We start from the raw sequence: 7,765 nt of genomic DNA on the forward strand, positions 1-7,765 counted from the left end.
TCTGCTCTGCTCTGCTCTGCTCAACTTAACAGACGTGTTTTTGCTTTTGTTTATGATTTTTGCTTGCTTGCTCGCTCGCTCCCATGACTTGACTGTGGTTTCCCTTTCTATTACAGCACGGTGACCAGACTGCCTTGGGGTAATCAGAAAGGAGGCCAGAAGCAGTCTTTTTTCTGACGCACTGAGACTACATACCAGCAGATTTGGAGGAAAAGATATCCCTCTCTCCCTCCCTCCCTCCCTCCCTCCCTCCCTCCCTCCCTCCCTCCCTCCCTCCCTCCTTGACCCATTTTCCCTCTTTCCCGATACACTCAATAAATTTAAAGTAAATCAATGAATCAAGTCTCTAGTAATTTATTTGTTGGGATTTATTTGTTGGAAATTATCCCTCCACACCTTCGCCCCTCCCCCCACCACTCGAGGATGTCTCCCTCGGGGGGGGGGGCGGGGGGGTTGGGTGGACTCGTGTAGGCATACCTCTCCTCCCTTGGCTTTCCGGTCCACTTCGCTCCAGCATACCTAACTCTTTGGAAATGGTAATAGAGTTCATGACACACCCTCACAGAGAGAGGAAGAGTCCGATCGTTCACTGATTCGCTCTCAGCCAGCCTCGCCCTGACAGCTCAGGCATGTCTAAATCCGAATGTGGGCAATATTTACATGACTTGACTTGGTGCTTCTAACTTTTTCTCTCTCTTTTTTTTTTTCTTCTTTAGTATTTTTTTCTTTACCCTACAAACAGCACACTGCAGCTGTCTTCGGACACACAGCAGATCGATCCCATAACAGAGGGTTGTGAGCCACCATGGGAATAGAACTCAGGACCTCTGGAAGAACACAGTCAGAACTCTTAACTGCTGACTCCATTATTTCCGATTAATGTTTAATGTTTATTTTATTTTATTTTATTTTATTTTATTTTATTTTCGGAGCTGGGGACCGAACCCAGGGCCTTGTGCTTCCTAGGCAAGCGCTCTACCACTGAGCTAAATCCCCAACCCCAATGTTTAATGTTTAAATAAATAAACCTTGTAAAGAAATTAAGCATCTTAAAACCATAGGCATGTGCATCCCCTCCTCATTCGTTCATTCCCTCGCTCATTCATTCATTCATTCAGACAGACAGACAGACAGACAGACAGACAGACAGACAGACAGACAGACAGCAACCAAAGTCTAGCCTTTAACAAAGCAAGAAAGCATACCCTGCGGGACGCACAGATGAATTCCTGAGGCTTACCCTGCAGAGCTTACATGAGGCTTAGTAAAGGACTGACCTGTCAACAGCTACCTACATACGTTGAAAAGTCTACCTGGTATTGACGGATGATGACAAACTGTATGTGTGATACAAAACTGTATGTGTGGTTCCCCTTATAACTCATCTCGAAGAGCCCAGCTGTTGGGGCTCGTTCTTTTGGGGGGAAATGGAGGCTTTTCATCTTTCCCAAAGCTCCTCCTAGATCCTTTCTGTCCATCTGTCCATCCGTCCGTCCGTCCGTCTGTCCGTCCGTCCGTCCATCAAATTCTACCCTAGGCCTGCCCTTAGGTTGGTGGTCGTCCATTGAGTGCTAGTGACTTCTGACTTGTCTCTGTCTTCCCCTCTGAGAACTGTATTTAGATCTGATGCAGGCACGCAGGCAGGCAGGCAGGCAGGCAGGCAGGCAGGCAGGCAGGCAGGCAGGCAGGCCCTCCCTCGTTTTGAAACAGACAGACAGACAGACAGACAGACCAAAGGGTCAATGACTGACTGCACTTAAAGGGGCTGTTGACTCCTCTTTGGAGTTACCGCTGTTTAAAACTTGCTTGATAAAATAAAGTCATCGAATCCAAACTACGCAAAGGGGACACTATAACAAATTACGACTGCTTGTGTATATAGAAAACAGGGTTTTTTCTTTCCCTTATTCCATTATGTATGTTTGCTTTTCTTCAAGAATAAAACCGGCTAGGTGGTGCCTCGGAGACTTTATTTTTTTTTCCCCCCAGGAGTCCCTTCGGGCCCTGCCAGCGGGAGCCTGGACCTCTGAGGCCAGAGAGGGTGTGCTGTATCCCCGGCTCGCTCCCTCCCTCCTGGGATCAATCTAAAAAATGGACAGTTTTGGACACAAGCTTAAGTAATGTTCAGCTCATTCATGCAAGAGAGGTGTAGGAAGGACAACACCCCCACCCCCACCCCCACCCCCACCCCTACCCCCACCCGACCAAATAATACCCTAACCAATAAAAACTAGCTCCTTACTCCTCCGCCTGAGGATTTCTGCGGTCTCATGGTTTGTTCTTGGTTGTTGTTGTTGTTGTTGTTGTTGTTTTGTTTTGTTTTGTTTTGTTTTGTGTTTTTCAGACTTTAAGACAAATGTAGGGGTTGGGGATTTAGCTCAGTGGTAGACCGCTTGCCTAGGAAGCACAAGGCCCCGGGTTCGGTCCTCAGCTCCGAAGAAAAAGGAAGAAAAAAACAAAAACAATAAGACAAATGCTTGTTGTGATTCTCATTTCATTTCAAGGCTGCTATTCTCTAAATCAGAAGGACTCCCTTACAATTCTTCATGGGTAAACTTGCTTTACATCCCTGACATCAACAACAAAAAGAATTCAGAAAGTGGTGATGGACCAATCTGTTTGGGTGTTTCTTGCCTGCTTGACCTTGACTCGCACAAGAGAGCATAGAGAATAAAATAAAGTAGGTGGATGGAGAGATGGCACCGTCGTTAAGAGCACTGATTGCTCTTACAGCGGTCCTGAGTTCAATACCCAGCCAACACATGGCGGCTTGCAACCATCTGTAATTGTCAATCATGCCCTCTTCTGGGGTGTCTGAAGACACCTACAGGGTACTCGAATAGACATAAAACAAACAAACAAACAAACAAACAAACAAATCTTTAACAATTAAAAACAAAAAGAATAAAATAAAGCGAAGGACCCGCCTTGGAGACCTGCCCGGTATTGCTCCAGAGTCTACTTTTTAAAACACAGAGATAGGGGTTGGGGTTTTAGCTCAGTGGTAGAGTCCTTGCCTAGCAAGCTCAAGGACCTGGGTTCAGTCCTCAGCTCTGGGGGAAGAAAAAAAATACACACACACACACACACACACACACACACACACACACACACACACACACATATAGATAGATAGATAGAGAGAGAGAGAGAGAGAGAGAGAGAGAGAGAGTTTGACAGCAATAAAAAACAAAACAAAACCACTTTAAAATACAGAGATGTAAGGATACTCAGAGGGCTCAGAGGAAGCAACCAAGTGTTTGTTATATGGGTGCCAACAATATGGTTCATCTCTTCTTCTCTTCCACGTGGCATGGTGGCCAAGGTGGTGGGGAAACCACACAGTGAAAGGAATTGAACTACAGCACACAAGCAAGTCTCCCTCCCAGACATGAATAAAACTGAAATTAGGCTAAATGTACAATGAAAGGAAGCCAGGTGTTCGTGCATGTCTTTATTTCCATCATTCAAGAGGCAGAGGTGTTTAGAACTGTGTCTCTGTGAGATAGAGGAAGGCAGGCAGGCAGGCAGGCAGGCAGGCAGGCAGGCAGGCAGGCAGGCAGGCAGGCCTGATCTAGGTACTGATTTCCAGGTCTATGTGCAGACACCCCTGACTCAAATAAAGGAGTGAAAAGGAAAAAAAAAATACAATTCACCTGGAAGGGTCAGCCAGCCATCAGATGCAGTGAACTAGAAAATTGGGATTCTCAACTGAGGCCTGTTCCCTCCCTCCCTCCCTCCCTCCCTCCCTCCCTCCCTCCCTCCCTCCCTCCCTCCCTTCCTTCCTTCCTTCCTGGCTTACAGACAGCCAGGTCCAAGCCCAAAAGAGTCCAGCAAGGAGCTTAGAGACTATGAGAGAGTGCACAGGTGTTCTAGGGAGGAATCAGCTCACCACCCAGCATCCCCATTTGGGTTCTTGTGCAATCGACACAGGGAGATTGACAATCTGGAATTTAGTGAGAAATCAAACAAGGGACACAGAATGCAAAATATTTATTTACACAGCAAGTGGGTCAGTTGGATTAGCAAGCTAGGACACCCACCCCCGACCCCATCCCAGCCCCCTACCACTGCCGGGTCTCCCTTCCTTGTTATCCCTTTCTCATGCCTCCCTCAATATGGGCACACAGGACCAGGAACATGTTTCTCTCAAAAACGCGTTTTCTGCTGTGAACTCAGTCTGGCAGAGAGTGAGTGGGTGAAGGATCCCTAAAGACCAGAGGGTTTATTAGAGGAAGGCTACCTCACAGTGTTCTTCACACCAGGAACAACAACAACAACAACAACAACAACAACAACAACAACAACAGCAGCAGCAACAGCAACAGCAACAGCAACAGCAACAGCAACAGCAACAGCAACAGCAACAATGAATCAACAAATGGTGGACAGGAGATGAGCAGGGATGCTGGGGGGATGGGAGGGAGGGTAGGGCTGGTGAATCTGCACCTCCCTGAAGGTCTGCCTGTGAAATACTGGTTGATATATGCCTAGTTGAGGACAATATTCCCCTCTCCTGTGGTTTTCAATGGGAGATGACTTCATTGCCAGAGACTATGGAATTGTTTCCATTTTCCCCTTCAAGAACTGTGTTTAGATCTGTTACAGACAGGCTCTGGGTTTTGAAACAAACAAACAAACAAACACACACACACACACACACACACACACACACACACAACGAGAGAGAGAGAGAGAGAGAGAGAGAGAGAGAGAGAGAATAGAGAAAAACAGAGACAGACACAAGAGAATTTGATCTCTCTCTCTCTCTCTCTCTCTCTCTCTCTCTCTCTCTCTCTCTCTCTCTTCTCTCCCCCTCCCCCTTCCCCTAGTTTCTCAGACTGGGTTTCTCTGTATTCGTCTGTAGGGCGGGAAGGACTGAAACTCTCAGATTCACCTTTCTCTGCCTCCCTAGTGCTGCTTTGATGGTAGTTTGGGGAGATTGGGATAGGAAGTAAAAAAGCTTGAGTGCTGATATCAAAGCCTCCCCTCCCCCCCACATGCATGCATGCACACACACACACACACACACACACACCCCTACCTGTCTCCTTCACACAGTTATTAAAAACTTTTTAACTGTGATCTAGAAAGTGTCTAGATCATAGCTTCAGAGTCAGCACATCCTCTCCATACAGAAGACACTGACTGACTGACTGACTGACTGACTGACTGACTGACTGACGGACGGACGGACACACACACACACACACACACACACACACACACACACACACACAAATACATATTTATATATTTAAAATGATGCTTAAAAAAAACCCGTCTTCCTCTATAACGGAGGTTTAAAGGGAATCTGGCTGACAGCACGTTTTTGTGGTGTTTTAATTCCTTTTTTTTTTTTTAACCAAATAGGAGGGAGATCTGTTGTCCCTTTTATTAAAAGCCAAAGTATTAAGTGGCGAGCCGATGTTTCAACTTTCACCATTCTGTTCCTTTCACCAAAAAGAGGGGGTTCTTTGGCTTTTCCTTTCCTTTTTGAAACAAAACGAAAGGAGGAGCTCGACCAGTTGGCCTAGCTTCCCTGTTCCTTTTCCCTCTTCCATGGTATGCTCGATGAAATAAAGTAAACAAATGAAGTTTCTAGTTATGTATTTGTTTGGGAGACCCGAACTATCTCTCAAGAGAGAGTTGCGGGTGTTGGGGATTTAGCTCAGTGGTAGAGCGCTTGCCTAGCAAGCGCAAGGCCCTGGGTTCGGTCCCCAGCTACGGAAAAAGAAAAAAAAAAGAAAAAAAAAAGAAAGAAAGAAAGAAAGAAAGAAAGAAAGAGAGAAAAGAAAAAAAGAAAAGGAAAAAAAAAAGAGAGAGTTGCATCTCCCCGCCGCCCCCCCCCCCACACAAGGCCTCCTCCCTGTATGTGGGGGGAGGGGGAGGGGTGGACAGGAGCTAGCTGAGAGGGGGTGGGGTGGGGCGGGGCTGGAGAATATGCAGGTCCCTGAAGGTCAGTCGGGGAAGTACTGCTGCTGCCCTAGCACGCTTCAGTGCCTCTTTAGAGTTTAGAGTTTTCTAAAGTTTTCTGCCTGAAATCAGCGAGTGATGATTTCACTGTGAAATGATGTCTGATCATCGCTCTCGCTGTCCTGTCAGGGCTCCGGCTCCTGGCAAAAGTCTGACTGAAGGAAACCTTAGTTAGACTCACACCCAGCTGTTTGGAAATGGTAATGGAGTTGATAGCACACCCTGGGGGAAAGAGGCAGACTCCCTTTTTGCTCACTCTCAATTCCCAGCCTCGCCCTGCCAGCTCGGGGATTTCTAAGTAAGGGTGAATCTGGACCATATATGTACAGGGTTTGGCGTTTCTGATTCATGTTTAATGTTTAGTTAAATAAAGCTTGTCAAGGGCTGGAGAGATGGCTCCGAGGTTAAGAGCACTCACCGCTCTGCTCTTCCAGAGGTCCTGAGTTCGATTCCACAGAAACCACATGGTGGCTCACAACCCTCTGCAAAGGGATATCCCATGCACTCTACTGCCCTGTGTATGTGAAAAGGGCTTTAGTGTACTCAATGTAAGTGAAAATAAATAAGTAAACCTTTAAAAGAATGAAACAAAATGAAGCTTGCAAAGAAATTGAGCATCTTAAAATGCCAGGCACGTTTATCCGCTCCTTTTATTTTATTTCGTGTGTGGATCACATAACCACAGAGGTGGTTCCCCTTTCCTTAACCTCGACAGCCCAACTGGGACAGAAGTGCAAACTATCATCTACCTATCTGGGAGTGGAGTGGTTGGATACAGGGAGATGGAGCATTTGCAGTTAGTAAAGTTCTGATGTCGGTTTTTATTTCCTTTCATTTTTGGATAGATATCGGGAGCCTTTTTTTTTTAAGTTCAAATTTTGTTTTCTGTGCAACATTCTGATCATAGTTTCCCATCGCAAAGCTCTTTCCAGATCCTTCCTCCCCATCCACCACCCCGTACTAACCCAGGCCTGCCTTTAGATGTGGTTGATGCATACCCAGGTGAGTCTCCATTGGAGAAAGGACGATATTCCCATCTCCTATGACTGTCAATGGCCGATGACCTAAATGCCAGTGACTTCGGACTTGACTCCATTTTCCCCTCTGAGAACTGGGTTTGGATCTGTTGAACGCAGGCAGGCCCTCGGTTTTGAAACAAACAAACAAACAAACAAACAAACAAACAAGCAAACACACCAAAAAATATTTAAAGCAGGCAACAACTGCCTGCACGCCAAGAGACTGTTGACTCCTCTTTGGAGATAGTACGATGTGAAACTTGCTTAATACAGTAGAGTCCACACAACACAAAGGGAACACTTTAACAAATTATGAAGGAGAGAGGGGGGGGGTATGTTTATCTACCTCCTCTTGTTTCTCAGACTAGAGATTTCATCTTCCTCTGTCTCTCGAGTGCTGGTGGCTTTGCTGCTGGTTTGGGGGGGGGGGGTTGGGATAGGGATAGGAAGAGAAAAGGCTTGAGTGCTGATTTTAAAGCTCTCTCTCTCTCTAAAGCTCTCTCTCTCTAAAGCTCTCTCTCTCTCTCCCCCCCTCCTTCTCTCTCTCTTTACACACACACACACACACACACACACACACACACACACACACACACACACACACACACACTGGAGAGGAAGACAGGAAGACCTATCTAGATGCAACGTGAAGAAGGCCTATGTCAGATGAGTTAATGGCTAGGGAACTGTTAGCTGGCTAGTCTGCCATTTTGTTGCAGTTGCTAGTATTATAAGGACACTTTCTCATTGGTTGTTTCTGCTGTTGCTGC

At 46.4% G+C, this 7,765-nt stretch overlaps 1 long non-coding RNA gene across 1 annotated transcript in view; it reads left to right on the forward strand.

Moving 5' to 3' along the window:
- LOC147997286 (uncharacterized) overlaps positions 1-200 on the forward strand; it is an 18,692-nt gene extending 18,492 nt beyond the window's left edge. Inside the window, exon 3 of the long non-coding RNA XR_015648022.1 lies at positions 117-200. This is a non-coding gene — a long non-coding RNA (uncharacterized LOC147997286). The remainder of the gene's footprint in view (positions 1-116) is intronic.
- Positions 201-7,765: the final 7,565 nt, after the last annotated feature.

Source organism: Rattus norvegicus, unplaced genomic scaffold (assembly GCF_021556685.1).
Source record: "Rattus norvegicus strain SHRSP/BbbUtx unplaced genomic scaffold, alternate assembly SHRSP_T2T unassigned-0000194, whole genome shotgun sequence".
Lineage (NCBI taxonomy): Eukaryota > Metazoa > Chordata > Mammalia > Rodentia > Muridae > Rattus > Rattus norvegicus.